Source organism: Chinchilla lanigera, unplaced genomic scaffold, assembly GCF_000276665.1.
Source record: "Chinchilla lanigera isolate Chin_1 unplaced genomic scaffold, ChiLan1.0 scaffold00064, whole genome shotgun sequence".
Classification (NCBI taxonomy): Eukaryota; Metazoa; Chordata; class Mammalia; order Rodentia; family Chinchillidae; genus Chinchilla; species Chinchilla lanigera.
The window spans coordinates 3015711-3038615 of record NW_004955465.1 but is presented as its reverse complement, the minus strand read 5'-3'; the positions used below and the strand labels follow the sequence as shown (position 1 = coordinate 3038615).

Sequence of the window (22905 nt, the reverse complement as noted above, 5' to 3'; positions counted from 1 at the left end):
TTTTGGTAACTGCTGTATGAAACTTAACCTCAAATAGTTAAGAGTCGATTTTGCTGTTGTGGGCGGTGCAGATCTATTTACCTATCCTTATGTTTTTGTTTTGTTCAGAACAATAGACCGTAAAACAAACTTCCAAATAAGAATACAACTTAACGGGGGCTGGGGATTTAGCTCAGCAGCACAGCACCTGCCTGGCAAGTGCAACGTCGTGAGTTCGATTCCCGGTACTGGAAAAAAAAAACAACAAAAACAAACCAAAAAACAAAAAACAAGTTAACGGAGTTCTTAGACACTTGTCTGTGAGTGAAGACAGTAAAGATTATTCTCCAGAATCTCGGTGCTTCGGGCCTTGGCCTGGGTCTATAGGGCAGGAGAGTCCCCCGAGATGCTTGCTACCTAGTGTCCTCGCATCACCCTCCAACTGCGTCACAGGCAGCTGGGGAGGTTTTAGGGCAATGCTGATGGTACTGTTTGTCTAAGCAGAGGAGTAAATCTACAAGCATGACTCAGATTATTAAATGTTGACTTTCAAGGCCTCCTGCTTTCACTGTTTTTATAACTCAAAGACACCTAATCTTCTTGAATGCCCTGCTGTGCCCCTCCCTGACATCATGTTTGTTTGAGGTTTGGATTCAAATTAAGACCATCATTTAAGAGAAAAAGAAAACAGCAACTTTAAAAGCCAGAGCTCCTTTCAGGGCCAGGCTGTGGACAGGCCAGCTGTGTGGGTGTGGAGGAAGGCTTGTGCACCTCTGCCAAGGGCGCATGTATGAGGCAGGCATGGGGAAGGCAATGCCGCCCCTCTCACAAAGCTTCTGAGCGTCCAATGAACAAGTGGACGGGTGACACAAGAAAATGTTTGAGAAATTCATAGTTTCTACAAATGATGTTTAAATGTGATCTAATATATGGAAACTCTATGAATATAATTTCATTAACTTTCTGAACTCTAGTCCACTCTGGTAATAGCAAACTTTTGTTGCAGTGGTTCTCAAATCAGAATCTTTTTGATTTCCTGAGACAAAATGTAAGCTGCTATGTTACTTTCCATCTGAACCATATAAACTAACTTATTGTAAGTACTAAGGTTTTTTTTTCATTTACAAATGTCATGTTTTTTAAAATTTTATTCAGCAGACTTGATCTTCAAAGTTCAATATGGCAGCACGAAGGGCACTTTATTTCAACTCATTCTGCCTCTCTGTGCCTCAGTTGGCAGTTGGACTTGGGAGAATGGAAAGATGCTAACACCGCAACCTGGGGAGCAGGACTTTAACATTACAGCCAAAGAACAGTCAGAAGGAAATCCCCACTCCATTCCACTGTACCTGAGCTGTTTCACAAAATGTGGACAGGACAGGTCATTTTTCCATCATCTTCTTCATCCTTTTAACGTTGTCTTGACATGAACAGAAATCCTAGAAATAGGTAGGGCAGAGAAGAAGGTAATTTGTTATTCTAGAGCCAGGCTAACCTAGAATAATATGAGTCCTCTTCATCGTAAGCTTTTTACAACCTGTTTAAATAAATGGAATTTAATCTACATTAAGGCTCACAAATTATGATCATAAATTGAAAGAAGGAAGGGGGGAACTGATGAAGTCAGAGATGGAACTCATTTCATCCCACCATGAGACATCCCGCTAGTCCACAGGATAAAGAGTAACTGAGTTCCTATTTCTTTAATGTGAGGTTTCCCCAACCCGCGTCTGCCTTCCCCAGTCAGCAAAGGCTAAAGATACAAGGGAAATATTGTTTGGTTTTGTTCTTCTCTTCTACGAAAGTTTTCACATACCAAGGTTTGCGATATCACTAGCTCTCCTTTGCCATTATTAAGAATAAAGGCTATAGGGGGGCTGGGGATTTAGCTCAGCGGCAAAGCGCCCGCCTGGCAAGCACAAGGTCGTGAGTTCAGTTCCCGGCACCAGAGAAAAACCAAAAAAAAAAGAATAAAGGCTGTAGGGTGGGCTGAGGACAAAAGAGCACGGTGAGAAGGGGCAGAGACAAGATAAAGGATGGAAGAACCAAAGACAGTAGGATGACTTCAGACCCAGAGAAAGCTGAGAGCAGAATTCCTTGAGTGAATGTATGAGAGACCTAGGATCAGGGAGCCCCTTCCAGCAAACCTATATCAAAGGTCAGAATGAGGCAGGATTCCCAAAGCCAGAGCCAAAGGAAGGCCAGTCAGATGGTCACAGAGGTGACGAAGGAGCCAGCTGCCTAAAGGCCACATAAGAAAGTGCTCGGTCTGCTTTGGGTCTGCTTTGCCCGTGCACGAGAACCATCTGGAGCTTCAGAAAAATGTCAGTGCTTAGAGAGAACTTTTTATAAAGTTCAACATCAACCAAAAGTCAATAATATATTGTTTAAGTATATATACATTTACATACACACATACATAATGAAACATTTTAAAAATGGACACATAAATTTCAGGGAAGTGGTTACCTCTGGTGTAGGCAAATAGATAACATGGACGAGGACCACATAGGTAAAAGGTTACTTGTAAAATTCGAGCTCCTAAACCTGGTGGTGAATTCACAGGTATTGGTTGCATTATTAAGATTCAATTAAAAGGGGGACATGCACAAGTAAGTGCGATAGTGTGCAGTGAATTCACACTGGAACTCACAATTCTAAGTAATTGATATCTGACTTCAGTATATATCCATTAGGGTTGCTACTTTCTGAAACAAAATAAAACAAAAATAAATGCATACACAAGTGTCAGTGAGGACTGGAGGAATTAGAAGCTTTGTGTATGATGGATGAAAATGTAAAGTAGTGTAGCCACTAAGGAAAACAGTATGGTAGCCCCTCAAAACATTTAACATAGAATTATTATATGATCCAGCAATTCTACTTCTGGATATACACTATCTTAGAGAATTAAGAGCAGATCCTGAAGAGATAATTGTACACTAGTATTCATAACAATGTCATTCACAATAGTTGAAGTGTGAAAGCAACCCAAGTATGCACTGGTGGGTAAATGAACACAATGTGAAACATGATAAGTAGAAAGGTAGATAGATAGAATTTAATATTGTAGAATTTTAAAAAGGGAGAAAATTCTGACAAATCACATCATGAATAAACCTGGAGGACATTATGCTAAGTGAAATATTTACTGCATAAATATTACGTGAGATATTTACAATAGCCAGAATCATATAGACAGAAAATCCAATGATGGTAATCAGGGGATGTGTGTGTGTGTGTGTGTGTGTGTGTGTGTGTGTGTGTGTGTATAAGTAGTTAATGTTTAATGAGTACAGAGTTTAAGTTTTGCAAGATGAAAAGAGTCTGGAAATGGATATACACCATTATAAGTGTATTTAATATGACTGAACTGTACATTTAAAATGGCTAAGATGGTAAATTTTACGTGTATTTACCACTAAAGAAAAAGCCTGCAAAACAGTTACTAGTGTCCAGGGCTTATTCCAAGTTGTCCTCATGTAAGAGGGTAAAATAAAGACTAGGTAGTGATATCTTTTTAAACTTCCTAGTTGATTCTGGTGCACAGCTAGGTTTGGTAACCACTCTGAGAACTCAGAATAGAGAGGGGTGTGTGACTGATTTCTTAAGGAACAGGAGAAAGCAGGATCTAGGGAACTTCATAGAGATGGGGCCATTTAGGCTGGACTTCAGAGCATGAATATGATTTCAGATGTATATGGATCTCCAGGCAGAGGGAAAGCCACAGTAGGTCTTGAGAGCTAGGGGATTTACAGCATGTTTAGAGCAGCACAACAACCTCCACTATTGTATGTGGCTACATCAGAGGGTGCATGGGGAATGCTTAGGAGGGAAATGAGGTGGGAAAAGTATGTGGGGGGCAAATTACACACTGCCTGAGAGCTATGTAAGAAATGCGGATTTTGTTGCAAGGAGTGGAAAATCATCATCAACAATTTTTAACTACAGAAGTGGTATTTTAAACAATGACCTGTACTCTAGAGATGTAATATGTGAAATAGCATGGGATAAAAAGTGTAAGAAGAACCTATCAAATAGATCAGATATGAAACACTCAGGGTCTGATTTTACAAAATATTAATGAGAATGAGTGATAGGTTTCAGATATATGTTTTAAGAAGAATTTAAGGAACTCAGGATCAAGGAAGAGATAAGATGGTGTTCATCTTTCTGGCATGACTGGCTGAAACTGAGGACTGTAAACTCGGCGGTGACTATGGTAAGGATGTCCAGATGTAAGTCACAAGTGATCCTGAAGTTCAGGCAAGATGCTCAGAAGTGACTTTGCAAAGCCATGAGAAGGGTTCATTGGAAATCTTCAGTGGCTGAAGAGAAGCTGGTGTGGGTGAGACCTGGGCATTACTAGTTTGCCCCTTTGGTGGACCGATGAAGACAAACTCACATAAGAAAGAAACAGTAGAAGGAATCATTGGCAATATAGAGGGAAAATACTTAAGGATGGACAGCTTAGGGGCATGGAAGGAAGAAAGCCACAGAGAGAGGGAAGAGATCAACAAGCAAAACAGGTTAGCCTGGGAGCAGCTCATGGAGGAAAGGATAAGACTGTCTAACAAGGTGAAGGAAGCCACTGGGCTTCTTTTGTCTTAGAACAGGTGAGATGGATGTGAACAGGAGGGTGAATGAGGAAGGTCAAGAGACAGAACTGAAAGAAGTCAGTTCCTGGAGGAAGGGGAAGAGGACCAACAAAGAATACACAGAGCTGTGGTTACTACTACAAAAAATAGGAAAGGAAAAGTGATCCAGATACACAAAAATGAGCAACAGTGGAACTGTCATAAAATTGACTGGTCATGGCAGATATTTTTTCTTTCTTGAGATTTTCTGTTATCATTTCATAGTATTTTTGCCACTCTTTTACCTCACTTTCATATTGGAATATGAAGTTTGTTTTTAAGATCCACATGAAACATTAGTGTTGGGGGAAGCATGTAAACTTTTCTGAGATAGAAAGAAAAATGTTAATACTATAGTTGATTTAGAGGGTAGAGAGAATGGAATTTAAAAAGTTCTTCCTGTGTGGTTGTTAAAATTATTAATATGATTTTTAATTGAAAAATCTTAATTATATACCTTTATGGGCTTTGGTGTGATGTTTTGATATAGGCATAAAATGTGACATGATTAAATCAAGCTAATATACTTAACACTTCACTTACATACTTTATTTAGGAGAGAGATTTGAACATCTCAGATGCTCTTTGAGCAGATTTTCCTGCCCTCCTAGTGGAACTGATGACCCCACCCCCGTATAACTTGCCATTGAATCTAAAAGATTTAACTTATCTTAATGCTCTAAGTCCCTCCAAGGTCAAGATGATACCTTATTTGTCTTTATAATCCAAGAACTTCAAAAAATTCTTGCTTAGCAGTGGGCACTCAAAAAATTTTTGTTGAAAAGGCAAATCTTTTCTTAGAAGAGGAAGAAATTAGAACTGGAGAAAAGAAGTTAAGGTTTGAATCAAATATGGTAGAAAACAGGAATTTGGCTGTCTAAGGGTCTGAGCAAAAGATCACTGGGTAGAACTGTATAGGAGAGAGAAGCGGGTGGTTATCATACCAATTTCAGAGGAGTGTTAGCAGCAGTGAGGTAACTGATGGAGGTCTGACTTTATAAGGGAAAGAATCCAAATGGAGGCTTTCAAAGGGATTGGGTAGTTATCAAAGAAACCCCTTAAAATGACTGCCCAGAGCTTGATGAAACACTAGCCCTGAACCCGGGGCACCTATGGCCTAAGAGACATATTTTTGTGTGTCAAAAAATGTGATACATGGGCTTTATTGGCTTTCCAGTCACCTGGCACAAGAAGAATCAGAAAGTTCCCTCTGCTGGGAGAAGGTCATGGTCCAAGATTACAGGTGAACCAAAGGTCAGAGGCACATGGCTCTCACGGGTGCCAACTGGCTCCACCATATCAAGTGATTTCTCACATTCCCTCTGCCAAGTCTCCTGTTTTGTAACAGCTCGGTCAAGGGTTTTACTGGAGTAGAGAAGCATGAAATGAATTTTCCAGAGAAGTTTCTGAAGTGGGGGAAAGTTCACGGCTCAAAGGCCCCGGCGGGTAATGAAATGAGACTGCAAGCTTCTGTTTTGCTTTAGAGAGAGTTGCTCCATTTTTAAAGTTTAAATCTCAAACTCAAGCTGCATTTTTAACTCCTGGCCCATTTGTGTTCTGTCACCTTGGTGTTGCTGCTTTCAGGATGCCCATGTGGGTTACCCTGGTTACACTCAGCCTGGGGAATCTCTCACATGGAGCAGTCAGGGAGTACTCAGTACTGCCTGAACAGAGACCTCTGGCTTGACATCTCTTTCCAGCCTCCTGTCACAGCGACCTAAAGGAGCAAGAGAACAAAGTTAGGGATAGATGCTTGCTTTAACCAGGTAGTCATCGCTCATCATGAGTCTTTTGTAAACTGTGCTTTACTATCAGCTGTTCACCTTTTATTTACTGAAAACCAAGCACTTAGTTTTTTTTTTTAATTTTAAAGAGAGTAGTAAAAAAAAAAAATAGCAACAGCCAACATCAAAGACAAATACAAAACAAAGCAAGAACATTAAAAGTGATACAGGGTTTCAAAACAAAATGATAGGAATTACCAGTGGTTGTTATATTACATATTGTTTTCTTTAACTATGTTGCTCAGATTACCAGATGTAAGAATGATTGTTCAAACCTTTTTTAAAATAATTTTTTTATGAAAGAGAATAAAAAAATTATTAAGTAAAACATTAGAGAGAATACAGAGTTTCACTAGATAAGATGGTAGGAATTCACCAGTAGTTGTTCCATTGCATATTGTTGTCTTCAAATCAGTTGCTCAGATTACCAGATATAAGCGTGCAAAATTGGTCAAAATACAAAAAATTTAAGCATTAACTGTTCCTTTCAATATACCATCAGACATCAGCAGTACAGTTATCCCAGCTATTCTTTTATATCTATCACTCTATCTATCTATCTATCTATCTTTATTTCTATTTTGCCTTCCTTCTTTCTTTTTTCTTCATTCCCTCATCCCAATTGTTCCTTCCTTTGAGCAATTTTTTTTTCCTTTTGCATCATCTATTGTACATTTTGGGTTTTACTTACTCTTTCAGGTTCCTACACCAGGGACACAATATGATGTTTACACATGTGGGCCCAATTTATTTCACTTATGAGTATGGTCTCTAGTTGTATCCATTTACCTACAAAAGCCTTGAGTTTATCTTTTTTATATCTGAGTAATACTCCATTGTATAAAAATACCACATCTTTTTTATACATTCCTCAGTTGGGCATTTGGGTTGTTTCCAAGATTTAGGTATAACAAATTGTGCTGTTATAAACATGGATGCATGTATATCACTGTTGTATGATGTTTTTAGTTTTTCTGGGAAAATATCCAGAAGGGGAATAGCTGGGTCAACTGGAAATTCTAACCCTAGTTTTGTGAGGAATCTCCAAATTGATTCCACAGTAGTTTCACCAATCTACACTCCCACCAGCAGTGGAGTAGGGTTCCTTTGTCCCCACAGCCTCTCCAGCATTTGTTACTGGTTGATTTCTTGATGATAGCTATTCTTTCTCGGGTGAAATGGAATCTCAATGTTGTTTTAATTTGCATTTCTTAAATGACTAATGATGTTGAACAATTTTTCATGTATTTATTCACCATTAGTATTTCTTCATCTGAGAAGTGTGTATTCATTGCAGATGCCCATTTTTGGACTGGGTCTTTCAATTTTGGGGGCCTGATTTTTAAAAATTCTTTATATGTTCTAGATAGAAGTCCTTTGTCTGAGAGGCAATTGGCTAAATTTTTTTTCCCAATTTATCAGTTTTCTTTCTACTCTGTTGGTGATTGCTTTTGATGTGCAAAAACTTTTCAATAAGATGAGATCCCAATTGTTGATTCTTCAAAGTATTTCCCGTGCAGTTTGGTTTTTGTCCATGAACTCTCTGCTTACCCTTATGTTTTCAAGATTTTTACCTACTTTCTTTTCCAGTGGATTTAGTGCCAAACACAGCTTTAGGAATAAAGAACAATAACTAAAAGAAGTCTGCTCATCATGTTTTGCTTTTGTTGCTACTTACTCAGCACTTGTCTTTGACATACAAGCACACAAATCAATGTTAGGTCCCAGATTTAGGAGAAAACTACAATAAAAACACAAATTCAGCTTTATAAAACAAACAAATGAAAAAATTTTGATTCATCTTATCTATCACTCACTCAGTCTACTGTAGTTCCACTTCTTTAGTAAGCCACTGGGATGCAATTACTTCTAAACTGGAATAATAATAATACCCTTTGGAAAGCCCATTATGAGAATTAAGTAAGATAATATATATAAAATACAGAACTCACAACACTTGATAAATTTCTCCTTCTGACCCCATCATACTACCTCTTGGGGTTACTCCTTCATGACTATTACAATTACCACCATGACAGCACAGATCTTTATAATTTCTCACACCTTATTGCAAAAAAATTGGCATAATAGAATGACCTGAATGTATTAGTATGCTTTCTGTGGCTGTGACAAAATACCCAAGATAAACAATTTATTAAAAAAAAAAGATTTTGTACACTCACTCTTTCAGAGGTTTCCAATTGGCTCGGTTGGTTTTAGGCCTGCAGCATCACAATGTGTCATGGTGATAGCACACAGTAGAGGAAACTACTTACCTTTTGGCAGATGGGAGGTAGAAAGCAGCTGGGGTCCTAATATTCCCTTCAAGGACACTCCCTCTATGACCTAACTTTCTTCCACTAAGTTCCCACCTCTTAAAGGTTCCACCACTTCCTGACAGCATCATAGGCTCCAACACACGGGCCTTTGCAGGACCATCAAGATCCACATTATAACTTCAAGCTTCCCTCCCTGCAGCGAGGCTGATGCCAAAAGGCATCTCCCTTTCTGAGTTATCACTCTTCCACCCACCCTTACCTGAAGTTTCCAGGTGCTTCTACAGCCTCCCCACACTGCAGCCTACAGTACAAAACCCGTGATTCCTTCATTCACTAGATTCCTTCACTCATGAAATGTTCCATTTCTATCAATGTACCCTGTCAAACCTTGTGTCTAACGTACAGTAGTACGTTCACAAACTTAACTTGTTCCACAATTCTGGTCACTACCCAAATTGCTAATAAACTGATCAAATTTCCTCGTAAGGTTCAGTGTAAATAAGGTTAATCTGTTCTGTACCATATGCATTTTTTAACCACAAGGTACAAAACAAATTTCAATGCCACACAGTATGAAGAGAGAGAACACTAACATCGCTTGAGGTGACTTCTGGCATGAAGGACAGAAAGATTGGCTGGGAAAAGGTTATAGTTTGGAGGGAGAGTCCCCCGCCATAAGGGAGATCTCCTTCAGGCGTTTCCTCTCTTGTTTATCTCTTAGCTGCAGGGTCAATTTTGGCAAAACTTCTAATGTCACTTTGTTTTGTCCTGCACTGCACAACCCTCTGGAAATGAGAGACCATGTTTTTTTTTTTTTTTAGGTTTTTCTCCGGTACCGGGAACCGAACTCACGACCTTGCACTTGCCAGGCAAGCGCTTTTGCCGCTGAGCTAAATCCCCGGCCCCTGAGAGACCATGTTATTGTTCGTCAACTTCAACACTCTGGGCTTTACAGCTATGTTGGGGTGGCGCTTTTCAAAGATCTCCTGGTGGTACTCATTCCACAGTTCCATAATGGATTTTATCACATCATTGCTAACCTCCTCCCTGTCTTCCCCTTCCTCAGAGGAATGCTCCTCAACAGCACCTTCTGCTGCTCACACACTCTGGAGCTCAGCAAGTTCTTCCATTGTCAGCTCCTCCTTATGATCCTCAGTGAGCTCCTCTATGTCTGCACCATCAACATCCAGACACATTCTCTTGCCCATGGCACAATCTCCTCTACTATCCATGTATCAAACCCTTCAAAGTCACATTCAGTGATACATTCTGGCTGCAGTTTCCTCCAGGCTGAGTTTAAGGTCTGGTACGTGGCATCTTCCCACCCTCTTTGTCAGTAAGGTCAGTGCAGTGGAGGTCATTGAAATGTTTCTCCCAGAACTATTTCAGAGTCAAGGATGTCTCTTCAGTGACATTAAAACACTTGATGGAAAGTATCTTTGTGTACCATCTTGAAGTTGCAGGTCATGTCCTGGTCCATGGGCTGCAAAAGAGGTGTCATGTTGGAGGAGAGGAACTTGACCTTTATGAAGTCATCCTTAGCATCCATATCATCCATCAAAGTTGGAGGGTGTGTGGGACATTGTCCATTAGAAGTCAACACCTTTCAGGCAGTTGGCTGTCAGAAAGGTATTTCCTAACAGTGGGTGTGAACCATTCCATGAACAACTTTCTTGTGACCTAGGCTTTCCCATTGGCCCTCCCCATGACTGGCAGTCTAGCTTTGTTCACATTCTCTTTCTTAAATGCATGAGGGGTCTGGGAATGGTACTGGCTTCATCTTCAGATCAGATCTTGTGTTTGCACACAGGACAAGGGTCCATTTTCTTTCATGGGCTTGTCCCCCAGCAGTGCCTTTTCATCCTGTATGATATAGGTTCTGTTCAGAATTTCTTCCAGGAGAACCCTGTTTCATTGCAGTTGAACGCTTATTAAGCAATGTATCCTCTTTACGGATCCTGTGAGTTCTTTCTTGTAAGCTTCTGCAGTGGCCTGCTCAGAACAGGAAGTCTCACTATGCCCTACCACACTGCGGATGCCACTTCTCTTTTGGAGTTTATCAAACCACCCTCTACTGGCTTGAAATTCACCACCTCTTTCAGTAAATCACTGTGTAATTTCCTGGCTTTTACCCAGACCACAGCTTCACTAATAATGTCACCTGCCAGCTGTTTTTTCATTCGATCACATTGACAAAAGTTTTTCCACCTCTTTCAGCACTGTGTCCTCTCTTGGTTAACATCGCTACTCCTTTAGCCACATTGCCTCCTTCCATGGCATCTTTATTCCTCAAAATAGTCGAGATGAGATTATTGACTTTGCCATCTTGTACTCTGAGACCAGGTCACACAAATACCACCGTCATGCTTTTCTAGAATTTCTTTCTTCAACTCAATGGTTATTCTCTTCAAAACTTTCTTACTGTTCTTGCTTTTCACATTGCTGTCACCTTCATTACCACCCTGCACTTACTTTTCACCACTGTACTTGCTGTGCACTTTCTTTGGAGCCATGCTGGATTGAATAATACTGGACGGTACTTATGTGCTAAAAAACACACACAGAAAAAGCTTCCGGCAAGTGTGCACAGGTCTTTCTATGACCATGATCTCAACTAGAGGAAGCCATGACCACATGCTTGAGCAGGGAAGATGGCCGTGTTTGTGTTCATGTGTGGAAGTTGGTCATGGTCATGTTTATCACCTGCTGTTGGAGTTCCCCAACAGAAGCAAAATTTTGCAGAATGTTTCTGTTCCTGAACCAAATTGTTCCTGAATGGAAGTGTTCATGAGCTGAGGTATGACTGTATTTGCTTTAATTTATTTTTGCTTAAGTACATACCTATCTCCTCCCACTCTTTCTCACTGCCCATATCTATTTCCAAAGCCCTGCACATCCAACAAGACTGAGCTGAAGTCCTACATCTCCCAAGCGTGGCCCCACTTCTCCACTCCACACTGACGTTTACACTCTTGCTGAGCTATGATTGCCCTGGTCATACGTTCAGGCTCTTTGTGGCTTCAGCATCTGCAAAGTGTGACAACGCAGAGCAAATGATTAATCAATACCATTATTTTCTTGACTACACAGCTGAAGAGATTGGTTTCATGGCACCTGTGTAGCAAACTCTTTTCTTTTCTCTTACCCTGTTATTCACCTTTCCTTCCTTTCTCCCAGTGATAGAGTATTTTGATCAGCAATGCTTTATGTTTAACTTGGGTGTTTTTTCCCCTTAAAATGTTAAAGTGCTTCCCACATTCCAAGTTGTTAAATATACTGAATTAACCTGATTTTCAGCTTTTGTATTTTCTCCAGTTAGGATTTAGGATTACTGGGTTGTATGTTTGAAGCCACACACCTGTTGGTTCCCACTTTGGTTTATTTTTTTCATTTCAACTATACCAAAAGTATTTTAATGATACAATGTACCACAAAATGAGTTGATATCTGTTTATATTATGAGCTCATAGCATTACATCAGTGTTTTATAGATACAATTTCATATTCCCAGGCAGTGTAGCAATGAATTCCATATCAACGTCTTTATTTTGTAATTCTTGAGAGTAAGAAGGGTTACCGTGACATAGTCTTGGAACCAATGTATTTGAAACAAACAAAAATGTTAATTTTGTAGCATTTCTAGAATTGCAACAATTGACAATTATATCCAAAAACAGCTTCCATAGTTATGACTACATTCTAAATTCAGATAAAATAAAATTCACCAAAGGAGGAGAAAATGGAAAAGATTTGTGAATGTTCACCAGTGGAAATCTAACTGCTCTCACAACATAGTCTTCAATTACTTGCTATCATTAAGGGAGCTACTGCTTAGATGCTAAGACTAATCATTTGAGTGTGTGCCTACTTATAAAAAAATGTCCAGTAATAGTGTCGTGTGACACCAACTGCAGCCACATGCATCTGTTTATCACATCTTTTGATTGCTCTGAGTGTCTTGGTTGCAGTGACTGACCGAGCCTAGACCGTCTAGGATCGCATAAGCACACTCTATGATGTCACACAGTGACACAACAACCGGATACTTTTCCGAGACTATATCTCATTGTTAAGCATTTCAGGGCTGTAATTGGATTTGATAATGTGGATGTTAGAGGAACATGGACAGGAGCATCTTAAATGTCTCCTGGGGACGACAGCCCTGTTTCCAGGATGCAGAAGTGAGCACAGACACCATCAAGCTCTAAGGAGAATTTTGCTAGTAACAAGGAAGGAATAAGGAGGTAGGAGCAGAAGGGACTAGGTGGGGGTCCTAGGAGTGTTTTTACTTATCTGGATATTTGGTTCTGTCCCAAGATGAGACATGGTAGAGGATACTAATATGCTAAAGAGAATGGCACAGGCCCTGTGTCACAGAGCAGACCATACTCCCAAGGGAAGTTGGGGGCTCTCAAACCTCTAAGAAGTTCAAGCTTGGCCCTTTATTCTGAGTCAAATATTTTGGCATCTGTAATAAAAATATATAAAAACCTAAACAAAAATGTTACAGCTTGTTTTCTATAATCCCTAAGTCAGAGCCGTCATATAAAGGAGCTTTAACATTCACATTCTCAGCTTTGTAACTTCATTTTCTGTTTCTACTCCTGATTATTTGTAGAAGCTCCTGACAGACAAGAATCCCAAACTTGCTAAAGTTGTTTTAAAAGCTTAATTCACCCTAAAGAAGGAAGCACATTCCAAGTCCCAGATTCCCACCTACCTTGGAAAAAAGAGTAAAAGTAAAGGAGTTTATTTTTTCCAAATTAAATGGATCTAAATTTAAAGAACTATAAGTGAACTTATCTAACAAAACAAGCACATAAAAAGAAATGCAATAAAGGAGGAATATATTTTTAGTGTAGTTATTGAAGACCTGATAAATTTATAGTATAGTTTTAAAATCAAGATTCCACCACACAAAGAAGAGTGAACTTGGATCTGAGAAGACCTCAGTGGGCCATTAGGACACACATAAAAGGAAATGTATTGTACGAGGACTACAGGGTATGCAGAAAATTGGGAGCAGTGCAGTTTTGGTACAGAGAGTCTTAAACTTGGCACTTTCTTTAAGCATAATTAGAAGGTTCAAATGGATCCAAAGGTTAGACAATAGATTAAAAGGAAAAGTAGTCACACTAAGTTTCCATTCCACTCTTGGTATCTCTCCAACCTTTCACCACCACCAGATTGTCCCAGCTCTTGATCTTGTGATGTGCGCTCCCCTTTCTTACCGGATTTGTTACCACCAACTTTGCAAAGACCAATGCAGCAGGGAGGGGTGGGACAAAACTAAAATTCAGCTTCAAATTTCTCATCTCGGGCCAATAACTTCACTTTGGTATGTAGTAAAAGAAAGAAGCCTGGTTAGAAACCCCGAATTTATTATACATTTTAAAGAGTTATTCCATGGTTCTCTGATGATAACCTTGTAGATGTCAAATACATTGATTTAAAGTGAACTATTGAATCTCATGGTAAAGTATCATTGCACTTAACTAGGAACTTTTATACATCTAAAATGAGAGCTTAAGCAAATATGCTGCCTCTACTGAAAAGCTAACAGTCAGAGAAAAAAGGGGCAAATTCTAAGATCCACATGTAACTGATTGTCAACTGGACAACACATATATGCAGTTTTAATAAAAATGAATTTATTTCTTCTCCTTTAACTTTTTCATCTCTCTTTCTCATTCATATACAGGTAGAAGCCACTGAAAAAGAAATAAAGGCAGGAAATAAGAAAGGATGGTGGGATAAAGAGAAAAGGAAGGATCAAAGAGGGAGAGGGGAAAAGGAAGGAAGGAAGAAAAGACAGAAGGGAAACAGGAAATATGTTCTGAACAGTAATATATTCCGAGGATGTTAGCTTTCCCAACAAGTTTCCTATCTCAGTAAGTTTGCAATCCAGAAAATCAGAGTCACCTTTGCAAACCTCTTTCTTTGTAAAACTGATAAGTCAATATTCTGTGTATAGTCACCTGAGATGAAACTGCCGTTCATTAGTTTAAAGGGCATTAAGTATTTGCCAAGTCCACACCAGGTTAAGAAGCAGTAGCCAGGCCATAGGAAGCTGCAAAGAGAAGCGTCTCTATTAAATGTTGGCAGCCTGAATTCTTAAATTTTAGCATTAGTGGTCCTTTCTTAGAGGAATGAAGAATTCTAAAATTCTTAAATTTTAGCATTAGTGGTCCTTCCTTGTTCTTTGTAAAAGTTTGTCTTCTCAGAGGCCAAGATAATGTTCTAGCAACATGAAGAAATAGGACAACAAAGAACTTAGCTTCATATCATGTGATTTTGCAGCATATATGCCATTCTGGTTATGACAGCTGGGTAGTAAGTTACTTTAGTTTAAAACTTAGCATAAAACAATCATGAATAAGCTCATGGGTTCTGCTGGAACCCATACCTAAAGAATGCAGAAGGAACAGCTTACCTCTACTGCCTAATATTTGGGCCCTTGCTTGGAAGAACCTATAGGCTCCTCCGTGCACCTGACCACAGGTTGATGCGAGTTATTGGCCAAGAACTAGCTGGAGGAGATGGTACCCATGGATGGACTCTACTTGTGTCCTGGGTTCCAAAGATGATTTCACTGGAAGAGAGATAGAGCAGGAAGGAGGAGAGTGGAGAGAAGAGAAGAAAGGGTGAGAGGAAACCATGGCAGAAGCTGTATCACCTTCCATGATTTTCTTAGAAGTCACTAAGCTGTGCTTCCAGAGCGGTCTGTTCTCTGGCAGCTGGCCACAACACCCTGTCCATAATGAAGGGAGGGGATTAGGAGTTCCATCTCTCCATACAGCACTATGAACATCACATTGTAAGTAGAGCAAGTGCGACCGCATATATTTTCCTGTGGCTATCTTTGGAAAATACAATCTGCCAAATGTGGCTAAGTCTATGTTTAACTCCATGTTTAAATTAACTAACTGGCTTATTCCCAGGCATGTCTAGTCAAAACTAACATCCTCAATCTGCCTAGTGTAGTAAAAGATAAAGGGACAGATTCTTGTGATTTGAAAATCTGAACCTGATTAGCATATCAGTTTTTACCTTGCAAATTTCTGACCTGAAATTATATAGCAGGTTTTAACTGATTTTTTTCTTTTTTTGGTCTGAGATTTTTCTGATTCAAGAAAACCAAGAAGCAGGGATTAAGATGTCCATTTTTGTCAGATAGATAGACAGATGATAGATGGATAGATAGATAGATGATAGATAGATAGATGGATAGATAGATGATAGATAGATAGGATAACAACTATTATTCTAGGACTTTGCTATGGTTTGACTAAGTGTCCTCCAAAGGTCCATGTGTTGAAGGGTTGGTCCCTGACCTATAGCACTAATGGGAGGTGGTGAAACCTTTAAGTGATGGGGCCTAGTGGGAGGAAATTAGGTCTAAGTAGTTTGAACTTGAAAGGGACATAAAGACACTGTTAGGGCTCATATCTAATGTCTCCCCAAAGCTTCATGCTCTTATTGGTGGGGTTTTTGGGAGTGACTGGATCATGGATGTGTGATACTGGATTGGTCTGTTGATTGATTTAGCATAGTCTGGGTGTGAATGATGGACATGCTGAAGAAGGAAGACCCACCCTTGTTGTGGGCAGTACCAACCAATAGGCTTGTAGCTTAGATGGAATAAAAAGGGAAAGAAGAAGGAAGTCTCTTTTTTTCCTGTCTGTCATGCCATGTCAAGGAGGTCTTTCTCCTTTGTCGTGCCTTAAAGCCAGCTGACTATGTAAATGAAATCTCTACAAATTAATCTAAAATAAACATTTCCTCCTTTAACTTGTAGGTGTTGGGTATTTTGTGCCAGCAACAAGAAAGTATCTAAGATAGACCTCAACCCTTTCTTTCTTTTCTTTGCTTCGTAATTGCCATAATGTGAGCCATGTCCTCCTGTGATGGTACTGCTTTACTACAAGCTTAAAAGCAGTGAGGCAAAGTGACTGTGGTCTAAAATCTCTGAAATGATGAGTTAAAATAAACATTGTACCTTATTAATTTGATTATTTTCCATTTATTACAGTAATGGAAAGTTGACTAGTACAAACTTTATTTATGTTTTAATATGAGAAATGTTTACTAACCTGAAAATATAAATACATAGTTTTAAGCTTGTTTCCTTTACAAAATTCCCAGTACCTACACAATCTAAGGGACAAATAATTGCTCATATAAAATTAAAATGTCTTAATACAGACAGCAAAGAATAATACCAAAGTTTTGACTGAAAGGATAAAGATATGGATCAAATTATAAATCCCAAAAGAAATATGTTGAAGTCTTAATCCCCAATTACACAGAATAGGACTTCATTTAGAAATAAAGACACTGCATTCATACTTGGGAGATGATAACATTGGACTAGGGTGGGCTTTTAATCTAATATGACTGATAATTTTATAAATGGACAGAGACACAGAAAGAACATGACCATGTGGAGATACAGGCACAAGAAGGCACCAGTGAAGATAGAGGCAAAATTAGGGTGACATGTCTAAAAGTCAGGAAATGCCTGGTACTACCAGAAGCTAGAAGAGGCAAAGAAGGAAAGTTCTCTAACGACTGAGGAAGGGGAGAATAGCTCCGCCAATACTTTGATCTTGGACTTCTGGCTTCCAGAGCTGTGAGATAAGTTTCTGCCTTTTAAATGACCTCATTCATATACTTTGTTATAAAAGCTCTAGAGAATGAATGGAAATAAAAAATAAATCTATTTCTTCTTCTAAAACACAGGTTAATATATCTCTAGCTCCTTTAGGGAACTGGACTTTGAGAAATTTCTTTTACATTATCAGAATCGTGATATTGTCATTTAAAGTTTGCCTTTCTGCTTCTGTGACTGGCTTATAGCTTCTTTTTGTTCTACTGCAAGAAGCATTCAGTTCCTCCCATCTGTCCTATTTGCATTGCCTTTTCCCTTTGTGAAAGTTTGCCCAATCTTTCCCCGCTTTTCCCTAACCTTACATAGCACCATATCTTGTGCCTCACATGGCCATTTTCTCTCACACCACACTTCTATGCCTGAAGTTATCTAAGTCTATGGCATCTTTCCTAAGAGGCAAGCCATTGGGTGGAAGGGTTAAGCCTTTTAGATCTTAATGTTTTACATTGCACTTAAGACAGTGCCTTGCATTTAGTAAGTGTTGGGTAAATATTTAAATATTGGCTGAAAAATTTTATGACAGTTTATGTACTGGAGATGTCCCAAAGCAACACTTACAAGTATGTTTGGATTGGAAGATTACTCTTTACTACTGGTGTCCTTGCTTTACCTGTCCTGGCTACACTGCAATCTATGTGAATAGAGCCCCCTGGAGCTTTGTAATGAAGCATCCCCTCTCAGTACTCAGACCTCTCATGATGATGAAGCTATAGCCTTCATTCCACGCCCTTAAAGTATGAGGCCCAGGAGAGAAGTAAAACAGAATGATGAGGAGCATAGCTTTGGTGCCAGATATCTTGGGCTCTGCGTTGGTGTGCTAGAATCTCCCATCAAAAAGGCCTACTGAGAGTGCTGCTTTGGATCCTCAAAAGTATTCATGGCAGGCCACATCTCCCTGCACTCAGGCAGTTACCACGTACCACGGTGGTACTGAAGTAGGCCACTTATGCCTAATCCAAACATCTTCCATTTATCAGCCTCCCTGTCCGTATACCTGGCTGGGACGTGCTCTGTACAGAAAACTGAGGCTCTTCCACTTGAGTACTTCCCTCCGGCCCTTCTTTTGCAAATGTCTCACCTGCGTTTCAGTGTAAAGCATTTCTCTGGCCACCTCTTCCGTTTCTGCCTCTTTGTACTCTACAGGTGTCGCTCCCCATAAATCTCATGCATTTAACGCCGCCTCGGTTCTGGGTTCTCAGAGGACACAGGTTCAAATTGTAGTTATTTTATTTTTAATCATGGGCTAAAGTATGACATGAGAAAAATACTTATACGCTTCTTTCCTGGCAGTTTCCTCACTTGCAAAACTAGGCAAAGGATAGCGCCTGCTTTGTACGGCTGCCGTGAAGAGCGAATGTAGGCCTACGTGTGAAGCGCTCAGAATGGCGCTTGCAAATGGAACACCCTGTATGAGCTGCGGCGAATGCTTCAATAAATGGAGAAAAAAGTAAAAACAGGTCTGATTCATGAGTCCAGTAACACAAAATGTAGTGCTCATTCAAAAATAGGATCCAAAACAAAGCATTCTCATCAAGACTTTTATATTGGCATCATAGAGCAGTGCCTGAATACATATTTGACCAATGAACAATGAATGTTAATTTACTGTTAGAAGTAAGTATTACTATTACTTTAATTGTCGATGAAAACATTCCTAACTCTGTTTTGTGGTTGACATTAATTCTCCACTCTCCATGATGGATATTGGTACATTTTTCACCTCTAGATTGGCCTGAATTATTGTAGGATAAACTCCTGAGTTCTTAAACATTCCACTGTATTTTTTAAAAAAGAAAAATTATATTGAAGTCAAATATGTTGCTTGTGCTTCTACTCATGTTTTTTTAAAAAAAAAAAAAATTCCTTACCCTTTGGTGAAAAGGAATTGTTCTCATTGTGTTTATGAGAGTTAGGAAAAGTATGTCTCTGTTCATTCCCCTTTTTTCTAGACTAAACATTCCCTGTTCTCCTAATGCTTTCTTTTTGATCCTCTTTTCCAAATTATTTGTTGCTTTTATTCTCTTTCCCTGAATGTTCTCCAGAGTTCCAAAACAAAAAAGAAAGAGAGAAAGAAAAAGTTCCTCAAAAGAAAGTTTTAGTGACTGAGAATGGAAGCAAGAAGAACTTTGTCTTTCCTCTCAAGGACTATGATTAATGAAACCCAAAAAATGCAGTTTCTTCTTTTAATTTATATCTTCACTTTATTTGAGAGCAAGCCATAGACTAATAAGGAATTGGGTGAAGTGGACTGCTTTTGTGTCTGAGAGTGGTGTAAAAGAAATTCAGCAAGAAGAGTCTATTGTTAACTGGAAAAAAAAATGCAGTTTTTAATTACTAAGTAGCTAATCTTCAAGGCTTAGTAATATTAATTTGTACATCACCTTCTGGTAACCATATAACTGATAAAAAATTTTAAGGGTCAGATATAAATCAAAACAAGCTCTATAAAAAACATGCTCCAAAGATTTTTTTTTTATTTTTAAAATAAAAGGAAAACATTAACAGACAGACAACCTTTTACAAAATATCAAAAGAACAGGACAGACAATACAGAGTTACCAACAAAGTGGTAGGAAATTAACAATGCTTTTTGTATCACATATTGATATCTTCAAAGTGGTTTCTCATGAAAACAGATAGATACATGCAATATTGATCAATCAAGGACTCACTGACAGTTTATTTCAGCAAAGAAATAGAAGACAGTAGAACAGCTATGTTAACTGTCCTGTATATACATACATACAAAATTTCTCCTTCTTTCCCTTCTCTTTTCCCACATCCCAGTTGCCCTTTACCCTTGAGTGCTTTCCTATCATTTCACAATGTCTATCATACCTCCTAGTTTAAATTAACTCTTTCAGGTTTTACACTAGTGAAACAATGTGGTGCTTGCACATGCAGGTCTGATTTATTTCACTTATGAGTATGGTCTCTAGTTGGGACCATTTACTTATGAAGGCCTCGAATTTATCTTTCTCTATAGCTGAGTAGGTTTATTTAAAAACAGACAAGCAAGGTCTCAGGCTGTAGCTCACTGTGGGGCAAATGCTTGGCCTGGGTAAAGCCCTGGATTCATTCCCCTGCAGCACCAGAAAAGCTAAAACACAAACAAACAAAACCCACCCGTTAAACCTGGTGTTGTGCTCCATAGCGCATCCTTTCTGGCAGCAAAATTATGTTCTGTGATGTCAACATAAAAGCTGTGATTGGAATGTTTTATTTTAGACCCTGCTTTTAAAAGAGCGCTACTTTCTGTTTTACTGGAACTTATGAGTCAGATCTATTTTTATTTTTTCTCCATTCATTAGAAACCTAGCTTTCATGGCCACCAGGTTCTGATGTGTAGCATTCACATGCAGAACAATCACCGATCATATGCACAGACTGGATGGGGTCTCTGCTGAGTATGTTCATATTTGTGACGGTAGAGTCTGGGTTATAAGCTAGCAGGTTCACACACAATGCCTGGCACACATGCATCTGTAGGAGCCAAGTGGAGAAGCTTGAATTTCACCTATACAGTGTGCAGAAAATAATAGGTTTTCCTGAGACAAGCTGAAATTGTCTCTAGGAATTTCCCCTTCTTTTGTGACATCAGGATTTCCCAGAGATACCACCCAACAGACTCAGCTAAGTAAGCTTTGCTTCGCTAAGAGGCAAAAGCTTGGTCTTATCTCTAAATAAAATAAATGGAAGACAACCATTCCAAGAAGGAAATTGGAGATTTAGAATACTTTGTGCTATGACAACAAGGAGAGTATAGTAGGGGACAGGAAGGGCATAAGACAATGAGTCCTAAAACACCCTAAAACTAACAGAACTGTGCTTTAAAAGCTTGCCATCAGAAACTAGTGGGAGACTGAAGGAGAACATTCCAAGGTCCTAGTGTTAAAAAACTAAAGGTACATGTGCTCTGAAAAAAATAGCAGAAACTAAAACTAAAATAAAGTTTAATCTTAAATACTTACACATGCATGATACTTTCTCACAAATTTTGAAGCTGCCCCAGATTCCTCTCACCAGAGCAGGCTCTGGAAAAGAATCAACAGAGATGTAAATACTAAATGAAAGAATAACACCTTGATTAAGCTTAGGCCCGTCAGTCTGACTTGGTTCCACATATTTAAATAGCCTGCTGAAGTCACTTTGGAATGTCTGCAACCAATCATTTTCTCCAGTTAGGAACAAAGCTAGGAATGGTAATAAGAATGCAAAACAAGCAAAAGTCATTTAAAATAAGGTAGCTCAAGAGTCATAGGGTTTTACAAGCAGCTATTGAGTCAGAGAATAATTTTCCTATCCATTCCTTTCTGGTGATTTGCTCTTACCCTCATCTTTGTATCTCCTTTTTGGCAACACATGCAAATCAGATGCAGGGGTGTGGTAGGTGAGAAGGCCTCTGGTCTGAGGAAGAGGACCCCGAGGCCTAGACAAAGCACTGATACAAGCCCTGTGAGTCTGAACATAAATTCTTTAGGAGTAAAGACAGAAGGTGGCTTCACGTCCTCTACATGTCTTTGCTAGGGCTGCCATATACTAAGTACTACAAATGAGGAGGTGTAAGCAACAGAAATGTATGTTCTTGGGGTTCTGGAGCAGAACAAATTGTAGGTTGGGTTGATTTCTCCTGCAGTTTCTGTCCTTGAGGTACAGATGGCCACTTTCTCCTTGGGCCCTTGCATGGTCTTCCTTCTGTGTGAGAGTAGGTCCTAATCTCCTCTTCTTATAAAGACACCAATCACATTGGCTTAGGGACCACCCAAATGACCTCTTTTTACCATCAGTACCTTTTAAAAGACTTTATCCCCCAATGTAATCATATTATGAAGTACTGGGGGTTACTATCTCAAACATATGAATTTTAGATATGTCACGATTCAGCCCTTAACAGTTGAGTTTTCACTTTTTCTAAAGATGGAACTGTTGAGATTGTGGCCACTGAAACTCTTCTTTAGCTCCATGAGAATGCCTAGGCTTTCGTTTTGCAAGGAAACCTTCACCTCTGCCTTACTATGTCATCAAGACTAATCCTATATATTGGCTATGTTCTTTCAGGTTACAGGAAAGAGAATTGTACTTGGATTCCTTAAAATCATTGTTGTTTTGTTTTTTCATAAGGCTGCAAAGGGAGGTAAGGAAGCCTAGATCTCAACCACCTCCAGGAAAGCTTGTTAACATATTAAACATAATGAACATAGTTCAAGATATCTTGAAGCTCTGAGTATCTGGTTATCTTTTTTAGAAAAGAAATTCATTTTTCTCTGCTCTTTATGACCTCAGGTGACAATGTAGCCCTTTTTGTCTTGGCCTCTACTGCTTCTGCTGCTACCTGGTCTCACTAACATGTTTAAGTTCCAACTCCTTGACAAGGAGGATGCATGGATTAGTCAATCAGCAATCACTTCACACTGTCCCTATTGCATAAAGTTCTTCTATCAGGCCACACCATTGGTCATTAACCTTGGGATAGGTGGTTCTGTTACATGTCTGTCTCTGGTCTTATCAGAGTGCTGATGAAGCCACTTGGTTCTCAGTAAGGTGACTGATGGTCA

At 39.2% G+C, this 22905-nt stretch overlaps 1 long non-coding RNA gene across 2 annotated transcripts in view; it reads right to left on the bottom strand.

Moving 5' to 3' along the window:
* Positions 1-1170: 1170 nt before the first annotated feature.
* The window catches only part of LOC106150122, a 42066-nt gene continuing 20331 nt past the window's right edge, over positions 1171-22905 (bottom strand). The window contains exons 3-6 of one of the 2 annotated variants that reach the window (XR_001236742.1): positions 21322-21384; positions 8079-8141; positions 6251-6333; positions 1171-1418 (exon numbers count right to left, since the gene is read on the bottom strand). This is a non-coding gene — a long non-coding RNA (uncharacterized LOC106150122). Of the gene's footprint in view, positions 1419-5819; positions 6334-8078; positions 8142-21321; positions 21385-22905 lie in introns of those variants that run through there. The other variant, XR_001236741.1, reaches the window with a different exon arrangement.